A 22,305-nucleotide genomic window follows, 5' to 3' on the forward strand; every position below is an offset into this window, starting at 1 on the left:
CTCTGTCTCCACATCTTTTGAATACCAGTTGCTAAAATATCCTGGCCTCCTTGCTGGCCCAAATAGGACTAATTTTATCTAGCTAGCCCTGGTGATCATCTAATGTTTATTTGGATGGATTTTCCCTCAAATTGATTTCAGAACTTTGAATTTATTGTTATTCATGCATTTATACTGTATTTTATGCTGGGTTTTTTGTTGTATCACAATTAAGTGTTTTAAATTTGTTGTTAGCCGCCCTGAGCCTGGTTTTCTGAAATTATTATTATTATTATTATTATTATTATTATTATTATTATTATTATTATTATAAACCTCAGGAAGGGAGAGAGCTTTTGCACTCCAATCTTCCTTGTGGGCTTCTCACCAGTATCTGGCTGGTCACTGTGAGAATAGGATGATGGAGTCGATGGGGCATTGGACAGATCCAGAAGGATCTTATGTTCTTACCTAAAAAGGTAAAGGGACCCATGACCATTAGGTCCAGTCGTGGCCGACTCTGGGTTTTGTGGCACTCATCTCGCTCTATAGGCCGAGGGAGCCGGCGTACAGTTTCCGGGTCATGTGGCCAGCATGACAAAGCCACTTCTGGCGAAGCAGAGCAGCACACGGAAACACTGTTTACCTTCCAGCCAGAGCAGTACCTATTTATCTACTTGCACTCTGATGTGCTTTCAAACTGCTAGGTTGGAGGAGCAGGGACCGAGCAACGGGAGCGCACCCCATTGCAGGGATTCGAACCGCCGACCTTCTGATCGGCAAGCCCTAGGCTCTGTGGTTTAACCCACAGCACCACCCGCGTCCCTATGTTCTTACCTAGTGTACATTCATTCATTTAATTGCTACAAGAGGCTTCAGTGTCAAGGCAATTTTGTGGGGAGGGGGAATTTTTCATTTTACATATGCGTGGTAGTGTGTACGCTTATTACTCCTTCCCAAATGTTCCCAGTTCTGCTCTTGAGTGCTGGAGAATATGATGTTGTGATCAGAAGCAATTTAAAGTCAGAGGAAGCCTTGTTCTCTCTGAGAGTCTCTGCTTCGCTCCGGAATGGGCTTAGAAAATTAACATGTTATGTAATTAACAGCAAAACCAGGGAGTTGCATTGGTGGCATAAAATCAATACAAACAAGGACCTTCTGCACTGAGTCACCTTTGATTCATTCTCCATGAGCACTGCTAGTTACCCATACTAAGGGCTGCTGAAATTGGAATTTCACCCAAAAATAAAAGCTGCATTTTCTTCTCACGGAATTAGCATAACCCAGCACATCTGAATATTAAATTTTAACAAGGGAATTCAAACCGCCCCTGCGTTATCAGTGGAGAGCCATGACATGGGGCTGTTGGTTTTTGTTTTGTTTTTTGTTTAATTGGTTCTGCTGCATAGATGTAATTGTATCAATATTTTAATGCTTGATCCATATTGCCCATGATAAATTGGGCACATAAATAAAACCTAGCCAACAATGCCAAAATGAGCTAATATTCAATTGCTGATGAAATAATTGCATGTGCTAGATCTTCATTACACTATGCATTATTTAATTACAATGATCAGAATCCTTTGCCAAAGTTTTTTTGGGGTTGTTGTTTTTTTTTAAACACGATTAGGGAAAAAAGGGGGGGTTTCAGTATAGTGGATCTATATATTTGATTTACACTTTCGATGTTAGCTTTACATTAAGAATTTATAAGGCATCCATTCAAGATGGTGATATTACGACGAGTTTATTCCTTTTGTAATTAGTGCGGTCCCCTTAAAGTTCTCTGGCTACAGGAGATAATATTTCAGGGTTTTAATGAGCTTTTTAAGTATAATTGATGTAACAATCGTCAAATTACACATTTCTACCTGTAGAATAATGAAAGAAACAATTTAATGAGAAATGCAATCATTATTAGCAAATGAGCTGCTAAGCCACCGCTGATGACATTAAAGAAAAAAACATGTAATGGTAGAAAACTAGTTTATACATCCACAGCTTTACAGAGTAATGGCACATCTCAGGTTTTCTATTTCCATTTTTATTTTGTTTAGGGCTGCACTCAATATTCTCTCGTTTCAATTTTCAAGTTGAAAATAGCTATTCTCGTACAGTAGAAGAGAATCACGATGTTGAAAGGGACCTCAAATGGCATCTTACTCCAAGCCCCTATCCATGTAGAGGATACCCCCACACCATGATTTGTTTTTTAAAAAATAAAATTTATTTTTGCATTTTCTATTTTACATAAACAAATAAATTAAATACATAAACATATAAGCCCTTTTGACTTCCCTCCCCCACATTGTGGATCCTAAACCACAGAGCCTAGGGCTTGCCAATCAGAAGGTCAGCGGTTCGAAACCCCACGACGGGGTGAGCTCCCGTTGCTCGGTCCCTGCTCTTGCCAACCTAGCAGTTCAAAAGCACGTCAAAGTGCAAGTAGATAAATAGGTACCGCTCCGGTGGGAATGTAAACGGCATTTCTGTGCGCTGCTCTGGTTCGCAAGAAGTGGCTTAGTCATGCTTGCCACATGACCCGGAAGCTGTACGCCGGCTCCCTCGGCCAATAAAGCGAGATGAGCGCAGCAACCCCAGAGTCGTCTCCGACTGGACCTAATGGTCAGGGCTCCCTCTAACTCTAAATACCAACAATATATCATTTTCATATAATTCTCCTTCAGAGTGTTCCATGCTGTATACTTTAATGCTGTTGTCCATAGTCTCTCCCACACTGCTAATTCAATGTTCATGATTTGTTGACCTTGTTCAGTGTGCTCGCTCTCTCCCTCCCCCTTTTTTTCCTGGATGCTATTTTTCACATATATATTTTTTTATTCGCCACATGGGTGATCCCAACCAATCAGATATCATGCCATTGAACAAGATGATTTCACAATGTAACCAATCAGACCTGGCTATGTGATCATGTCACCCAGGGTAATGTCATGCGAGTAAGGATTACATCATGTTTCCTCACTTAGACACATGGGTGATCCTATCCAATCAGGGAGCACAAAGTATGAACAGGACATCGGAATTCTATTTAGCCAATCACAATTGGCTACACTGTGATGTCAGAGAAGGCACATTCCCCTCCTCCCAAACTCCAGTGTAGCTACACACTCCATGGGTGACAAAAATACTTCTGGGCCAGGCCTGAGTCTTTGCATGGTGAGTTCCCGCCTCCCACCAGTAGAAATAACAGCACAAGACACCATTATTAAGGTTAATGGGCTAAAATTGGCCACAACTTTATTGGTTACAGATGATGAGCGGTATTGGCTTAGGCATTGGTCCTAACAGACTATCTGGCTTCAGTCTGTCTGCCAGGAAGGGCTGACACCAGCAGGGGGAGCCCTGCTGATGCACATCAACTAGGCACTCCCCCGGGGTCACCGCTCGGGGGCATGCCTTGGGCCTTGGCCTCCATAGGCTACACCTTCCATGGTTGACCTTCCCTGTACACAAATACTTCTGGGCCAGGCCTGAGTCTTTGCCTGAAGACCAGTCAAAGGATACCTCTTCTCCCCCTCCTTATCTGCATACCTACCATACCTTGTGTGATAGGCTTCCAGGTCCCTTGCCTACATGCTGTCTTGCTATACGCCTACATTCATGTTCCATACTTTTCAGAATGAGACCAAGCTTGTGGCTGACCCTTCTGCCCTCTGTTCATCTGGCCTCTTTCCTTGCCTATTACCTCCTGTACAATTTGCCTCCCAAATGACCCTGATTCCCATTTTGCATAAACTTTTCCTTGCACCATGTCACATGCTATTTTGCCTATGGCCCAGTACTGAGAGTTGTGGCCTCCCCAATAGCGATTGCACCAAAAGTGACAATCGCCTGGTTTGGAAGATAAAGAATTTGCCTAGCTTCTAATGCTTTGATGCAATAAGAACCAAACATAATTGGGGAAGCATTTCCAAATCAAAATGGAAGGATCCTGGACATCATTAACACTGGCTGAGGATCTACCGTTGACTAGTGACATTGGACAGCTTCCAGAAATGTGTGCCCTTAATTCCAGAGCTGATTAATTGCAAGGTGTTCTCTAATATAGGTCTCCTTCAGGTCCATTAGCCATGGAGTCAGTTCAGACCGGTTTGGTTTCTCTGTGATCAGGCCAGCGGATAACAAAAGTTGAATGGTACAAACCTATCACAAGATCATACCAATAGAAAGGCCTTGGTGTCAGAGCTCACTAGGTGAAACTGACCTTAAGGGAGTAGAATCAAAACACCTGTGGTGTTTGTGTGGTTTTGAAACCCGAGGTGATGATATAGAAGGGAGACTGATGAAGGAATCTGGGAACTGCTCTAGCTGGTCTCATTTCTGGGGGTAATTGAAGGAGCTGTTACCACCAGTCCATTTAGCATTTCCCTTGCCTTGCAACATCTTCTCCGGGCTTCCTTTATTGGCTCACGACAAAGATCTGCTGGTGGCTCACACTGAAAAACATTAGGATGAGATAAGCTGTCCCTGTGCTTAGCTTTACTCATCTGTTGTGTTGACTGTGCTTATCGGTGAATATTTGCAAAATTAAAACAGCAACGCAATAATCTCATATGGGTATTATGCAAGCTCATCATTAATGGTTATCATCAGCTTATTCAGAGGCTCTAAGTAAAGGATGCTGGGACAGATAACAGGGAAAGGCTATTGCCTTTATGCCCTGATCAAACTATCAACACAGAATAATAGAATTATGGAATTGTAGGGTTGGAAGGAGTACAGAGGGTCATCTAGTTCAACCCCCTACTATGCAGGAATCTCAACTGAAGCATCATAAAATGAAAGCAATGTAAGTAGAGCCATGCAGCATGGATTGGACTAAAGGCCCATCTAGCATTCTGTTCCCACAGTAGCCAGCCAGATGTCTATGATGCCTCCAAGCAGAACATGAACACAATAGCTCACTACTCCATTTTTCAGAGGCAAATTGGGAGGGATCATTCTGACCGTTCCATCAGCACAAAAACTTCTGCTTGCCAGATGGGGGGAAAAACCCCACTTTCCTCCTCCTCCCCTACTCCTCTAGGGGTTTTCTTAGCTCTCCAGAGTGGATTTGAAGTAGGAGAGGGAAAGCCCCATTGTGGTAGCAGGAGCCCTAGTAGCTTCCACTAGCATGTTATTTTCGTTGAATCTGGACCACTGTCTTTCACACCAGAAGAGCATCAGAAGCTGCTTCTTATGTGGAGTCACATTACTGGTCCATCTAGCTTAGCATGGTCCACACTGCATGGCAGGAGCTCTCTGGGATTCCAGATCGCCAGTCTTTTCACAGCCCTACCTCCCAGCTGCCAGGCACCAAACATGGGACTTTCTACATGCAAAGCAGATGATCTACAACTAAGATATGGCCCTTTGCTCTAGACATTGTGATGGCACTGACGTGATCCAGCAGGGTTCTTCTCATTCTGCTATGATTTGTTGTTGTCGTTTAGTCGTGTCTGACTCTTCGTGACCCCATGGACCAGAGCACACCAGGCACTCCTGTCTTCCACTGCCTCCCGCAGTTTGATCAAACTCATGCTGGTAGCTTCGAGAACACTGTCCAACCATCTCGTCCTCTGTCGTCCCCTTTTCCTTGTGCCCTCCATCTTTCCCAACATCAGGGTCTTTTCCAGGGAGTCTTCTCTTCTCATAAGGTGGCCAAAGTCTTGGAGCCTCAGCTTCAGGATCTGACCTTCCAGTGAGCACTCAGGGCTGATTTACTTCAGAATGGAGAGGTTTGATCTTCTTGCAGTCCATGGGACTCTCACGAGTCTCCTCCAGCACCATAATTCAAAAGCATCAATTATTCGGCGATCAGCCTTCTTTATGGTCCAGCTCTCACTTCCATACATCACTACTGGGAAAACCATAGCTTTTACTATACGGACCTTTGTTGGCAAGGTGCAGTTGTATCTGCTATGATACAGCTGACCTTACCTGCAACCGTGTCTTTCCTGCAACATCTGCCAAGGGCAGGGACGACGGGTGGGCAATAAAGGCAAGGAACCTCCAGCCCACCTACCATCATGCGTTCCCATTGCTAAGAAACAAGACCGTTAATTCTCATCTGCTTAATTCCTGCTCAGCGTCCCTTTTGATATATCTTTGATAATTTCCCCTCTAATTAGAACGAAAATAATTTTTCAGTGCACTTTTGCAATAAAAATATTTCCTTATTTCTCATTACCGGTGGAAGACAATCTCTCATGGTCCCTGCCGCACGCTTTCCCTTCTGTGTGGCTCACGCTTCTCCCCTTAGCATTTAATCTCTTCATAGTCTGCCAGTGTCAAGAGGTTCAGATTAAGCTTGTTAAAGATCTGCTTCACTCTTACTCACTGATGATTATTTATTTAGCAGTTTTATGTAACCCTGTCATTGATAAGCACTCTATTAATTTGCTGAGGGACAAATCAACTCTAGTTATTTTTCTACCAGCTATTAGATTCAGTTGGTGGCTGTTCGCAACAACAAAAAACCGCTTGCCCATTAATTATAAATTATGGGTCCTCTTTACCTATATTAATTGATATCTCCTCGGCTTTGTAATACTAGACAAATAAATTGAAGGCAAGATTTATTAGGCAGTATAATGTCTTGTGTCTCTTGATTAGTACTCTTTACTTTCACAACATTTATACTTGTTTAGATGGATTTGACGGCATCACACTTGGTTCAAGAGCCAGTCCCGGGGTTGCATTTTAATTCACGGGGTGCTGGAAGAGGAAAGAAACAAATGCAGGCATGCCACATGTTTGCTCAACCCACACACCCAGCTTAAATGCTCTCTTTGCATTAAGAATGTAAGAAGGGACTGCTGAATCAAACCAATGTCCTGTCTCGTCCAGTATCCTGTTCTCAAAGCGGCCACCAAAATGCCTGTGGGAATCCTGCAAAATGAATCCTATCCCAAGAGCCCTCTCTCTTCCAGTGGCTTCCTGCAACTGGTATTCCAAATTATTGCAGGCTCTGACCACGCACAGACACAGTAACCGTGGCTGATGGTCATCGATGGCCTTCTCTTCCATGAATTTGTCCAGTCCTCTTTTAAAACCATCCAAGTTCCATCCGAGTGTAGCTCATCTCCAGCACCTCTCAGGTGGGCACCATTGTCATTCCAAGAGAACAAGGGAGAAGTTCGTGGTGAGCCCTGGCACACCTCTTTTTTTAGGAAAATAGCACAGGATATAGTGAGCATCAAGGTGAGGGTGGGGTGGTGATTTGGTGGTGGGTTGAAATGGGAGAGAAGTTCTGCTTGGTTCACAAATGTGTACAGACCTGCTGAATTTTCACTCCCTGAAACAGTGGGCAAACCCAAATGGAGCTTATCCTTCAAAATCCCAACCTCTCTGAAATTCACAATGACGTTCTCCAACCAAAAATGGTAAACAAAAAAGTCACTTGTTATTTATTCATTTCTTTGATTTCGCTCCCTCCCAAAAGAGCCCATGAGAGGAAGTATGCGGAGAGGCTAAATGCTAAAATGTGCATATTTGGAGCAATAATCATTAAAATGCTGATAAATTTCAGGGAAGACTTTTCTTTAAAAATAAATAAATAAATCATAAACTGATGCGGAAATGCTCCACCTTCATTCACTCCTGGTGTGGGGCAATGAATAACTGAGAACCAAACCAAAATTGACTAATTTTCCATTCCTAGTGTTGGGCACTAATGACCCATACCTGGGAGTTTCTCTATTCTCTGAAGTGTGTGGGGTGTGTGAGTTAGAATAGATTCTTTTTTATTTCCTCTTTCTCCGTTTCCTATTTCCATTCAGAAGAGATGCAAAACTGAGGCCTTGACCACTTGAGGTCACCCCCAAAAAATCCCATTAACCTTTGTAGAAGGTAGGGCGTAAGTTGGGTTAATTACGCATTATTGCTTCACAGTACCTGAAAACGTTTTGATGTGTCAACACGCTGGCCCTCCTTTCATTAGGCTAGACATTAAATATACCCCAAAACATGAGTAATGAGGAGAAAGTCCCTTTAAAAAGGTGGGGGGGAAGGGAGTGCACACACAAACAGAAACATCTTCCAGCACAGGATGAATCGAGGAGAGAATGTCCTTTGAGTAATGAGTAATGAGTAATGAGGAGAAAGTCCCTTTAAAAAGGTGGGGGGGGGGAAGGGAGTGCACACACAAACAGAAACATCTTCCAGCACAGGATGAATCGAGGAGAGAATGTCCTTTCTCCCCACACCAAAGTCCATTACACATGTTTATTCATGTACAAATTGACACATAGATGGAGCTGATGAAGGTTATGGTTGCTGGGAGATCAGTGTCTCATTTTTCCATGACCAAGCTCACGTTTATGGATGCTGGGAATGACAAGAGGGGAGAGTGCTGTTACGCTCAGGTTCAGCTTGCAGGTATGCTCATAAGACCACTGCCTTAAAAAGGTAAAGGGACCCCTGACCGTTAGGTCCAGTCGTGACCGACTCTGGGGTTGCAGCGCTCATCTCGCTTATTGGCCGAGGGAGCCGGCGTTTGTCTACAGGCAGCTTCCGGGTCATGTGGCCAGCATGACTAAGCCACTTCTGGCGAACCAGAGCAGCACACGGAAACACCGTTTACCTTCCCTCTGGAGCGGTACCTATTTATCTACTTGCACTTTGTGCTTTCGAACTGCTAGGTTGGCAGGAGCTGGGACCGAACAACAGGAGCTCACCCCGTCACGGGGATTCGAACTGCCGACCTTCCGATCGGCAAGTCCTAGGCTCTGTGGTTTAACCCACAGCGTCACCCGTGTCTTATACAATCACAATTCCTCCCCACTTCTCCATCTCTCTCTTCCAACAAGCAGTTTAGAGGCTCAGAGCCAATCCCCTGGCTCTCATCCTTCTTTCTCCAGGGGTTCCCCACCTGGTTCCTCCCACCATTCCTCCAGTGTGGTGTAGTGGTTAAGAGCAGTAGACTTGTAATCTGGTGAACCGGGTTCGATTCCCCGCTCCTCCACATGCAGCTGCTGGGTGACCTTGGGCCAGTCACACTTCTCTGAAGTCTCTCAGCCTCACTCACCTCACAGAGTGTTTGTTGTGAGGGAGAAAGGGAAAGGAGAATGTTAGCCGCTTTGAGACTCCTTCAAGTAGTGATAAAGCAGGATATCAAATCCAAACTCTTCTCCGTCTAACCAGTCCCTGACACGCCTCGTCTCTCCAGGACACCCCCTCACAGTCTCTGCATTGTGCCCCCTCTCCCCTTGAGGGTATTTTTGCCTGGCTTGGAAGATGTCCCTGATCTCTTGTTTCCTTGGGCAGAGGGGAGTGTGCAAGTGCGAAGAGAAACCAGCCACCACCTGAGGCAAAATTTACAGTGGTTGCTCTGTCTGTTTTTGCCTCTGACCTTGATTCCCAGTGGCATGTGGCCCTCAGGAGGCTATAGATCATAGAAATGTAGAGTTAGAAGGGACCCTGAGGATCACCAATCCAACCCCCTGTAATGCAGATATATACAGCCGTCCCATACGAGGATCGAACCTGCAACCTTGACATTATCAGCACCACACTCTAACTGACTGAGCTATCCAGGCTGTAGACTGCAGGACATAGCCAAGGTAATTTGTACCTTTATTCTGTTGATAGCATTTTTTTTCTACCACTACTGCTGCTGCTACAATTTGGAGACGGTTTGCAAAAGCACAGGGTAATATCTTAGTTTGGAGCAGGCAGGTCTGCCGGTCCATGAACTCCAGACTTTTTGCAATAATTTGGGTCATTTCCAAAAGGAATGCAACACCAGGTGTCAGTGGTGAAATGCCCAGAGGCAGTCAAAATACCTGGCTGTGTCACCTTGTCCTGCTAATGATCCTTATATATTTAAACATAAACATAATAAAAATAAATAAATGCTTAGCCAAGCAGGACAGCTGCATATGCTTACCTGGGGATGAGTGTCTCTCACTTGCTGCTCTGAGAGGGAGAGAGGAGAGAAATAGATGTCAGCGATGGTTAAACCAAACAAAAAACAACAAAAAAACCCAACATATGGAATGTATTTGCAAATGTTTCCCCCGCTCCCCAGTCAAAACCTTATCAAAACTTGCAAGGTAATTGAATTTTGTTTTCATCTCTAGCAATTTCCCATTGTGGAAGTCTGGAAAAGGGAGTGAGCGTGTTTCTACCCTGAGGTACCCAAAAGTAATACAAAGGCTTCCATCCCAGTCTTATTTTTACCTGGGAGTAAGGCCACCCTTAAGGTCCGTATAGTAAAAGCTATGGTTTTCCCAGTAGTGATGTATGGAAGTGAGAGCTGGACCATAAAGAAGGCTGATCACCGAAGAATTGATGCTTTTGAATTATGGTGCTGGAGGAGACTCTTGAGAGTCCCATGGACTGCAAGAAGATGAATTCTATCCATTCAGAAGGAAATCAGCATTCTTGGGACGCAGCATTCTTGGGATGCAGGTGGCGCTGTGGGTTAAACCACAGAACCTAGGACTTGCCAATCAGAAGGTCGGTGGTTCGAATCCCTGCGACGGGGTGAGCTCCCGTTGCTCGGTCCCGGCTCCTGCCAACCTAGCAGTTCGAAAGCACGTCAAGTGCAAGTAGATAAATAGGTACCGCTCCGGCAGGAAGGTAAACGGCGTTTCCGTGGGCTGCTCTGGTTCGCCAGAAGCAGCTCAGTCGTGCTGGCCACATGACCCGGAAGCTGTACGCCGGCTCCCACGGCCAATAAAGCGAGATGAGCCCCACAACCCCAGAGTTGGTCACGACTGGACCTAATGCCTTTACCTTTACCTTAAAAGCATTCTTGCTTAGACAAAACTGCCCCTGCCTGAAACCCATTCAGTGTAGACAATTCTGAGCTACATGGACCAGTGACCTGACTCAGTCTGAGGCAACTTCCTATGTTTCTCCTGTGACTAATTTGTAGATACATGGCTAAGGATGGTTCTTCTTTGCTTGAACTTGATGTTCTACCAACCACACAAGACTGGTTCAGGACTTTGGACAGAAGCCAAGAGAAAAACATTTTTGGCTATTCCAGAGTTCCAGCACAGGGCCTTTTGCTCTGTATACTGGAGGGAAACAACCTAAGAAGACCCAATCAGGTGAGCTCTGTTTCCCCCCTCAAAAGAGTTTTGTTTCAGGGAGGGAGCAGGAGACCTGCGGCACCGAGTGAGAAATGTAATTGTCCATATAATCACTGTTTCCGGATCTGACATTGCTCCATGCCCAGCACTTAATCGGGCTATTTGTATGCTGCACATTAATTCTTGCAACACCCCCGTTGGTCGCAGAAGCAGTATTATCCCAATTTGACAAGTGGGGGATTTGACAAAACCCCCCAAGGGCACCCAGCAGGCCACTGGCAGAAGCCAGATTAGACCACGGGAGAGACATCCGACCAGCCTGAGGTTCTCAGTGTCCACTGGATCGGACAACGTTTTCTCTCCGGATGACATCCATTAGAAGTTTCACCTCCAACTATTTCCCACACCGAGCAGGTGTTGCCCACCTTTTCATTACTCAAATAACAAGAGGAGTCCCAAAGTTAAGATGCTATTCGTGAAGCAGGAGGTTGTGAGCTTGAGCTCCTTCCTCAAACAGAAAGGGGCTTCAGATTCTAGTAAACGTAAAGGGACCCCTGACCATTAGGTCCATTCGTGACCGACTCTGGGGTTGTGGCGCTCATCTCGCTTTACTGGCCGAGGAGCCGGCGTTTGTCCACAGACAGCTTCCGGGTCATGTGGCTAGCATGACTAAGCCACTTCTGGTGAACCAGAGCAGTGCACAGAAATGCCGTTTACCTTACCTTGATCTACTTGCACTTTTACATGCTTTCGAACTGCTAGGTTGGCAGGAGCAGGGACCGAGCAACAGGAGCTCAACCCATCATGGGGATTCGAACCCCCAACCTTCTGATCAGCAAGCCCTAGGCTCTGTGGTTTAACCCACAGCGCCACCTGCCGGCGCTATTTTTCTAAGAAAAAGAGGCTCCCTTGTTCTCTCATAATGGCAATGGCACCCACCTGAGAGGTGCCAGAACTGAGTTCTGGCGAGTTCTGGCTGAAAAAAAGCCCTGACCCTTGCATTTCCAGACAAAGTCATGCAGTTGCTGACACGTTAACCAAAGGACACAGGTGCATTGGTTTCACCATGGCTACAAACTCTTGAAATTAACATAAGAACACAATAGGATCCCTGTTTAATCATGGGAGGAATACAAGGTTTGGACATGTAGCTACCCAGCAGCTAAGCTATAGCTGCTTCCTGGGAGGGCGTGGGGAAGGAGGTGAATGCAACGCAGGAGCATAATAATAATAATTTTATTATTTATATGCAGCCACATCAGTGGGAACACTGGATTGTCTCCATTAATGTGCAAACACAGCACCAACCTCATCACCACCTCATCCCTGGGCAGGAATTGAAACATAGAGACCCACACAAGGTCATCTTCCTTTCCCTGAAATCGTGAAATGTGAAATCTTAAGTGGGTTGTGCTTCCTCCCCTATATGCTTATCTTAGTTTTCATATTTCAGGATGTTGAAAACTGCTTTCTTTGAAATATGAAGGGGTGTAGAAAAAAATAAAGAGGTCTGGAGTGTGCAGGACTATGGCATTAGCAAACTATGAGATATGGCAGCAAACCATGACTTTTAGATGGCTTTGAGAAATGATTGGACAAATTCATGAGGTAGTGGGTGGGTGTTTTAAAGCCCTGATAGTTTCCTGGAAGCTCCATGTTCAAAAGCATTATTGCTCTGAGTTCTGAATGAAGGGGGGGGGGGAGAGCCATTCTGGAATGATGTGTTGTCAACAACCCAACCCAGATAAGGAAAACACAGACAGATAGTTGACTATTTATTGACAACAGAAACGCTTACAGCAGCTTCCACGGTGGACTGGATCAGCGGCGTAGTGTGGGTTGTCAGCACCCGGGGCAAGGCAAGTAATTTGCACCCCCTAACCCGGGGCAAGGCAAGTAATTTGCGCCCCCTAACCCAGGGCAAGGCAAGTAATTTGCACCCCCTAACCCGGGGCAAGGCAAGTAATTTGCGCCCCTAACCTGCTGCCGCTGCCAGCTTCTTGCTGCTGCCTGGGCTGGTCGGATGCGGTTCTCTCCCACACTCAGCGCTGCGCTGGGCGGCCGCTGCACTGTCCCTCCCCCAAATAGTCCCTCCCTCGCTCTCTCTCTGCTCCGCACTGCAACGCACGCCTGGCACCCTCCCCCTCCACAGTGGGCGGCGACCAGGCAGCTCGGATCGGATTCGCACAGCCAGCACTGCAGTGAGAGAGAGTGAGTGAGCCAGGTAGGGGCAGAGAGCTGCGAGTGCGAGCGCGCCTCCCCCAAAATGTTGCGCCCGGTGCGGCTGGCCCCCCCCTGCACCCTCCACGCTACGCCACTGGACTGGATAAACAACTTCTAGCCTCTAGGCAACTGTCCACAGCAGGTCTGGACCCTATGGAGCAGTTGCAGCAACAGGAGAACTTCTCCACTCTTCCGGCTTATATACCCTCGGCTCTGATGGGTTGTGTACTCACAACCGGAGATTTCTGCACAAAAGTCATAGCTGCTCTTCCCTTTTCAACCCCCTCCTAGTTTTAGGAAATAGTGTGGCAGGGGAAGGTGGGGAATCTACTGACCTGTCATAAAATCATAGAGTTGGAAGGGACCTCAAGTGCCATCTAGTCCAACCCCATGCAGTGCAGGAATCTCAGCTAAAACATCCATGGCAGACCGCCACAACCCCATAGTCGCCTTTGACAGGACTTAACCGTCCAGGGGTCCTTTACCTTTACCTTACGCAAGTTCTGGGCACCACAGTTCAAGAAGGACACTGACAAACTGGAACGTGTCCAGAGGAGGGCAACCAAAATGGTCAAAGGCCTGGAAACGATGCCTTATAAGGAACGGCTAAGGGAGCTGGGCAAGTTTAGCCTGGAGAAGAGGAGGTTAAGGGGTGATATGATAGCCATGTTAAAATATATAAAAGGATGTCACATAGAGGAGGGAGAAAGGTTGTTTTCTGCTGCTCCAGAGAAGCGGACACGGAGCAATGGTTCCAAACTACAAGAAAGAAGATTCCACCTAAACATTAGGAAGAACTTCCTGACAGTAAGAGCTGTTCGACAGTGGAATTTGCTGCCAAGGAGTGTGGTGGAGTCTCCTTCTTTGGAGGTCTTTAAGCAGAGGCTTGACAACCATATGTCAGGAGTGCTCTGATGGTGTTTCCTGCTTGGCAGGGGGTTGGACTCGATGGCCCTTGTGGTCTCTTCCAACTCTATGATTCTATGATTCTATGATTCTAAGTTACAATCCAAAGGCAAGCCCCACCAGGTCCCCACAGAATTGGGAATCGGGGAAGAGAATGGGGAGCAAATCATTCCAGGTAGGATTAAGCCCTGCTAATTCTATGCTGAGAAAATGAACCTCTGAGTAGTAGCAAGTCCTAAGAACAAACATTAAGAGGATAGAGCAAGGTTAGAAGTTATTAAATTAAGCACTTGTGAAAACAAGCCTCCAAGATTGTCGATGTGATTCAAGTGGAGGAAAGGTTTCTTTCTTTTCTCTCCCCCCCCCCCTTTTCTTCCTAAGGTGTAGGAAAGAAAAACCACATAATTTCCCAGGGTACTTGTTATTCTTGCATATACATATATTTCTTTAAATATGTCAACAGGATGTATCTTCGTCGTCCGCCGGGAAGCAGGTCTGCGAACACAGCTGCTGATGCAAACAGAGAAATTACTCCGGCTAAGTCCTTCCCGAGAGTTATTAAGCTGTTGACAATATGTGAATCAGATGAATTTACCACTGGTTCAGTAATTGTCTTTCATATATGAACAACTCTGCCTCCCTCCCTCCCACAACTTTTATGATTCATCATATTTATTTTTTGTTTCCTCAAGCAACATCTTTTATTAGTTGCACACTCACTACCGAAAATTTAATTTCTGCGAAAGAACAACAAAGCAGTTGATTATTATTATTGAGAATCTGGTACAACACACAGTGAAATAAAATCTATAAGGTATTAAAATGACAGATTAGGCGAGGGCTGTGCTCATTTACAAGTGTTAGAACATCATGTTAATGCCTCACAAGCACAACATAAAATGAAAATCAAGTCTTTCATGCTGCTTTACTAATTCCACAAAGCTCAGAGGAGCACAAACTGTGGGCCTTGTTAAAGTGGCAAGGTCCTTTTCTAATTTCCCCGGCAGAAGATTTGTCGCTAGCGCATGTGAAGCGACCTGGCATAGGCTACCGGTTTCTGACAACCACAGCAGTAGGAGCTGCTGTTATTATTATGCTCCAGCCCTGGGCAGAGATGCTTGAAGCACGTGCATATCAGAGACTTGGAGGCGACAGGGAGCCCCGCAGGTCATCAAGTCTGACCCCCAACCTGAGGAAGGACCATAGCTCAGCAGCAAAACAGCTGCTTTGCATGCAGAAGGTCCCACGGTTCAATCCCCAGTGACATCGCTAGGTAGGGCTGGAAGAGACTGCAGTCCTGGAGTCCAACCATCTCATCCTCTGTCGTCCCCTTCTCCTTGTGCCCTCCATCTTTCCCAACATCAGGGTCTTTTCCAGGGAGTCTTCTCTTCTCATGAGGTGGCCAAAGTATTGGAGCCTCAGCTTCAGGATCTGTCCTTCCAGTGAGCACTCAGGGCTGATTTCCTTCAGAATGGATAGGTTTGATCTTCTTGCAGTCCATGGGACTCTCCAGAGTCTCCTCCAGCACCATAATTCAAAAGCATCAATTCTTCGACGATCAGTCCAGCTCTGACTTCCATACATCATTACTGGAAAAAAGCATAGATTTAACTATACATATTTTTGTCAGCAAGATCAGCTCTTGAGTGATGTTTACCTTGTGGTCTACTAAAACCCCTAGATCATTTTCACATGTACTACTGGCAAGTCAGGTGTCCCCCCATCTCATATTTGTGCAGCTGGTTCTTCCTGCCTATGTGCAGAACCTGACGTTCGTCCCTATTGAAATTCATTCTGTTAGTTTGGGTCCAGCTCTCCAATCTCTTAAGGTCATCTTGAATCCCGGTTCTGTCTTCTGTGGCATTAGCTACCCCTCCCAGTTTGGTGTCATCCGCAAATTTGATGAGCATCCCCACTATTCCTTCGTCTAATTCATTTATAAAAAACCTCAAACAACAGCGGGCCCAGGACAGAACCCTGCGGCACCTCACTTGTCACTTTTCCCCAGGATGATGAGGAACAGTTAGTGAGCACTCTTTGGGTTCAATCAGCCAATCAGCTACAAATCCACGGAACAGATCTTTTCTCACCATATCTCTTTCTGTAGAACTATTTGCACAGGAATTGCTGGCACCCTTGAGATGCCAAACCCATGATGTAGTGCGATGGGGAGCAAACTGGCCCAAACCCAAAAGGCAGGTGGGTTCACTGTAGAAACTTAGTGGCCCTCAGCACACAGATCTTTTTAAATGCAGACTCTTCCTGTACCCTTTGCACAAGCCAATTGGGAGCCATCCCTAATTGTCCTTTTCTCGGTGACTGGAAGGGGCAATGCTTGCTCTCTTTAAATATGTGAAAACCATCCCTGTGTCCATCTTCTGTATTCAGTGGTGGCTTGTGCCCATTGGGACTGATAGGGCGGAAGGCAGGGAGCCCAGCAGTAGGTGGCGCCGGAGAGCCAATGACAGGAAGAGTGACTCCCAGACTGTAAGGAAGACGGCAGGGAGGTATGGGCTAGCTCAGGCAGACTGAGACTGGCAAGTCAGTGTTTCACTTGCCCTAATGTATCAGCCTACATTACCGATGTTATCGCATAACCGTGCTCATTCTAGGCATATATCTAGGCGTATGTGGTGGACACCCAGGGAAGCTGAATGCTGGAAGATTTGCAACAGATCAAATAGAGCACTCCTTCACTCAGTGCATAGTTAAGTTATGGAACTCACCGCCACAGGAGGCAGTGATGTGTGCTGGGCCTGGGGGTTAACCCGAGCCACGCGGTCCAGGTCCAGTCCCGAATCCAAGGATTCCACAAGGAGTCAGTCCAACAGGGCCAAGGCAGGAAACCAGGCTATGTCAGGCACAGGGTAACAGGCAGGTTCCAGCAAGCAGCAATGTTGCTCCCGCAACCGGGGTGGGGGGGTCCAGCAGCCTTTTATCTTTGACGGGCTAATGGCCGGTCCTGATCCCCCAGTGACTCACCTCCCTGTCTCGCCTGAAGGTGAGCACTCCTCCTGCGAGTACTCAGGTCTCTCCTTCTCTCAGACCTCAGTCTCTGCAGCTCGGGAGATGTCATGGGTTCCTAGACCCAGAGGCCGCCTCAGCCTCTCCTGACCCAACTGGAAGTGGAGCAGCTGCATGTGATGGCCCAGCAGAGGGGAACGAGGTAATCCCCGCATCTGGAGCCAGGGCAGGCTCAGGCCCCTGACTCAAGCCAGCTGGTGCTTGTTGCAGGGGAACCTGTGCAGACTGGGGATGTTCAGAATCAGGCCCCAGACTCGGTTCAGATGCCGCTTGAGGCAGAGGATCCAGTGCGAACCGAGACTTCTCCGGTTCCGAGTCCGAGCCCGAGTCCCAGGCCATCACATGATGGCCACCAACTTGGTTGGCTTGAAAAGAGGATTAGACCAATTCATGGAGGAGAGGGCTATCAAAGGCTAAGCTCTACCTAGAATCATAGAATCATAGAGTTGGAAGAGACCACAAGGGCCATCGAGTCCAACCCCCTGCCAAGCAGGAAACACCATCAGAGCACTCCTGACATATGGTTGTCAAGCCTCTGCTTAAAGACCTCCAAAGAAGGAGACTCCACCACACTCCTTGGCAGCAAATTCCACTGTCGAACAGCTCTTACTGTCAGGAAGTTCTTCCTAATGTTTAGGTGGAATCTTCTTTCTTGTAGTTTGGATCCATTGCTCCATGTCCGCTTCTCTGGAGCAGCAGAAAACAACCTTTCTCCCTCCTCTATGTGACATCCTTTTATATATTTGAACATGGCTATCATATCACCCCTTAACCTCCTCTTCTCCAGGCTAAACATGCCCCGCTCCATTAGCCGTTCCTCATAAGGCATCGTTTCCAGGCCTTTGACCATTTTGGTTGCTCTTCTCTGGACACATTCCAGTTTGTCCGTGTCCTTCTTGAACTGTGGTGCCCAGAACTGGACACAGTACTCCAGGTGAAGTCTGACCAGAGCAGACCTGACCAGAGCCTCCATGGTCAGAGGCAACAAGGCTTCTGAATAATGGTTGTTGGAAACCACCGGAAGGGAGAGGTCTCTTGTGCCACTGTGAGAACAAGATGCTGGACTTGGTGGGCCATTGGCCTGATCCAGCCGCCACTTCTTATGTTCTTATGTTCATGCAGATTGCATATTAGAAACCCAACCATTCAGCAGCTTTTCCGGATATAGCACGGACCCTTCAGTAAAGCACATTCAGGGTCTGCATAGTCCAAACAACATTTTTGGAATGAAAAATAAACAAATATGTGTGAGCCTACGTTTGGTGTCATTTATTAGAAGGGGCTCTAGCGAAATGGACTGTCTAATTAGCAGCTCATTCCTGCCTTCTGTTTAGACCACATTAACCATTTGTTTCCTTCTAATTCTTAAAAATAGTGGTGTGTGTGTGGAAACAAGTCAGTAGCAACAGTTGCTTTACTGTAGCGCAGGATATGACTTTGGATTAAAAAAAAAGAATTATCAAGGCTTCAGCCCCAGCCTTTAATGCCTACGCACTGAAAGAAAAACAAAGCTGTGGAAGAATAAACTGGAACTAGCATAGCCCTTGGCCCGACATTTATTAGCCAACGCTTGCGTCTTTGAGCTGAAACCCTCGGAGATGAAAGCTGTCCCGCAGCCTGGTCTGTAACAAGTGGGCCTGCTAATTCTCTCTCTGTCTTTGACATAATGGTGTCTTTAGCCATCAGAAGCACAAACTATTCAGCTGCTGGTCTGAGAGCCTTGAAATAAATTCAGGAAATGGCAGAGAGATGACACTGCCACAGCCAAACTCAATTCCAGGCTAGGCTTTTGATGGATAGAACTAAAAGGTATTAGGAGTTATATGAAGCACACCTGCAGGACCTACTGATCATCTCTTTTGCAGTATCTGTGCAACAGCTGGTACAGTGAGGTGGTTAAGTGCATCAGCCATGAGCTGGGAGGGTCTCCGGTTCAAATCTAAACCACTTCAGCTATGAATTTAGTGACTGGTTTTCAGGAAAACATGATTTCTCAGCCTCATCTTACCAACCTATGGTCTCTAAAATGGGGATAATGGTAACCTACGCAAAATACAGGTTTTCTTTTAACCAAGCCCAATTGAAGAAGACATATGAAATGGTGCTTTTCTGTACATGATAACCCACAATATGCATTTGGTCTCTTGTGCTAGCTGGGACATTGGTTTCCTTCCCACATGTAGTAAATCCAGTATGTTGTCATCAGCATATTGAAGCTCTATGATGGAAGTTATGGTAACCTTACTCTTTGCTTTTGGCCTATTCAGATTAAAGAGCTTTCCATCTGTTCGATATATGATTTCTACCCTGGTGGGGAGTTTCCCTTTGACAATATGTAGGATCGTGGTGATGAAGATAATAAATAGAGTTTGGGCTGATAACTGGGAAACACTGGCCTGTGAGCGCTCCAGTTGGAGAATAGCCCTTACCAAAGGTGTCATGGACTTTGAAGAAGCCCGAACTCAGGACGAAAGGGAGAAACGTGCTAAGAGGAAGGCACATTTGGCAAACCCTCACCATGATCAACTCCTGCCCAGGCCCCAGTGTGGAAGGACGTGTGAATCCAGAATTGGCCTCCGCAACCACTTACAGACTCACTGTTAAGACCGTGTTCATGGAAGACAATCTTACTCGGCTAGGAGTAAACACCAAAGAAGAAGAAAGTAAATCCAGTGGGATTGCTAGGAATTTAAGGATTTAAAATGTCCATGTTTGTTTACTGAAAAATTGTAATTTAAAATCAAATGGATGCCTATTTTGATCAAATGTGCCATGGTTCAGGACTAAAGCTATAATGAAAAATGATGAAAACGTCATTTTAGACAACCCCTTCCTAGGGTGCGTATTAATGTATGCTTCCACCCCACACTGCATCCCAAAAAGGCATATCCTCATTCATGTCCAGAGTGTTAGAATTCCTGCTCCATGATTGCAGTCATGGGATTGTTGTCTATCACATGACGGTATATGTTTTGACTCCACAAAGTGGGAAGTGACAGAGACAGGATGTTTGTGTTACTGTGTTCTGTGAAGTGAGACTATTGTCCTTTGTTCTTTTTCTCCTTGCTGTCTGATGCTAGAGAGAGAGGGAGTCATGTTGCAGTGCTCTGTGTGTGTTTATATGTAAATAAAGGAGATTAGCCAAAATGCTGAGTTGCTGGGGTTTCTGTCACGCACATGATGCACAAACTCTGCGGATCCCTAAGTGTGCCGGTGTCGGCTGGCATCGGTCGCTATGATGTTCAGGCTGAACGATCGACCAGGAGGGAGGGAACATGTCAGTCGGGCATGCGTCTCTACCAGGGTCCTACTCGAGTGTAGGCTGAACTCCTGACACAGAGAACAGTTGTCCAAGGCAGCAATGGGAATGTTTGCTTTCATATTAAAATCACTCATAGAATTGTAGGATATTAGAGTTGGAAGGGTGCCAATGGTCATCTAATCCAACCCCTTGCAAGGCAGGAATCTCAGCTAAAGAGATTTACTCAGCAAATTGATCCTGAGATCTGCTGAGCAATTTATTTCACAAATTGTCCCTGAGAATTCCTTTCTAAACTGAAATGTGGAGATCAAAGTCATCTTGCATTGGTAGAGCTCAGCCTCTCCAACCAAAGTCAGATAGCAAACTCAGGCACCAATTCTTAAAGTTAATTGATAATTATTATAATGACCAGTTGGGATGGAGACAAAGGAGGGTCCAAAAGTAGCTGAGCCAATGGTGCAGCCCTGATGCCATCAGGTGACCAATGATGGACCTGGGCTGCTTTCACATGGCAGTTCTGCTTTCCTGACATTTCCCTTTTGATATCTGCATTATATTTGTGCTTTCACACGATGGAAAAGCCCATTCCGGAACTATAGCACAACATAGAGTGAGTTTAGTGCTTATTTCTGTGTTATTTGCAAATGGACTTTCCTCCCTGCAAGCAAATAACATGGAAACAAGCTCTAAACTTGCTATGTTTCCGGATGTGGCATGTCATGTGAAAGCTGAGGTATAATGTAAAAATTAACCGTTGGGGAAACATCAGGAAACGCAGCCTTCTGCTCCATTCCTCTGTATTTCTGGAAGTTGCTTTTAAGTCATGTGAAATATCAAATATAATGAAAAAATTAGCAGTTAGGGAAACATCTGGAAAGTGGAATAAAGTATCATGTGAATGCAGCCCCAGTCTCCCAGAACAGCCAAGGAACTGGTCCTTCTTCCCACCTGAAGCCTGATCTTCATACTGTAGCACCCTGCTTGTGCACCCTGCTTGTGGTTAACGCTTAGCTGGAATGAAATATTCAACGCAGCAATAGAGAAATTAAAATAGTAATTTATTTGTCAGACAAATAAATATGAGGCACAGTGGTATATGGTTACCAAGCTCTGGCCTGCCTTCCTGCCATTCTGGCCAGCACTTATATTTCCTTAATCCAGCCCCCTTGCTCCTCCTGTGGCTGCCTCTGTCCAATCAGCCTGGTTGAAATTCCTATTGGCTGTTTGCTAGAACCAATCACAAAAGATACACCCATTTCCTTCTGTCCTTTTATGGGAAACAAAAAGCTATATATTCTTCTATCTATAAATGACAAATAAGTAGTAATATATCTTACATGTGTCTCAACAAGGAATCTTAATTACCAGCTCACCTCTTGCCCTCCTTGCCCTATTGCCTTCCAAAACAGATGGTTAATCTTGAATTTTTATCTTAAACATATGTCAAGGATTTTGAGTTCACATCAACATTGAGAGATCTCCTTCATTTGAAGGTTTCTAAACAAAAGGCCTGACAACCATATATCAGGAGTGCTCAATGGCGTCTCCTGTCTGACAAGGGGCTTGGCTGGTGGCTGACTTAATTTCAGGATAGTTACAACTCTTACAACTATATGAAATAAGAATCTAGCATTTCTTAAATCCTTTGCATAATTATATTTAAACTAATATATTTAATACATAAATAACCTTTTAAAAGGAAAAGAAATCTTAAAAGGATCTTAGTTTAAGAAAGAAACAGCTTTAGAAAAGACTTCCCAAAAATGCTCTCTTTCTGCCAGCCAGACCAGTTGCTTTTCAATTTGCTCTTGGCCTTTTTAACCTTAGGAAGAAGATATGGCTCATTTTACTATTTATCAACCCTTA

This window comes from Podarcis cretensis (assembly GCF_951804945.1).
Source record: "Podarcis cretensis genome assembly, chromosome: 3".
Lineage (NCBI taxonomy): Eukaryota > Metazoa > Chordata > Lepidosauria > Squamata > Lacertidae > Podarcis > Podarcis cretensis.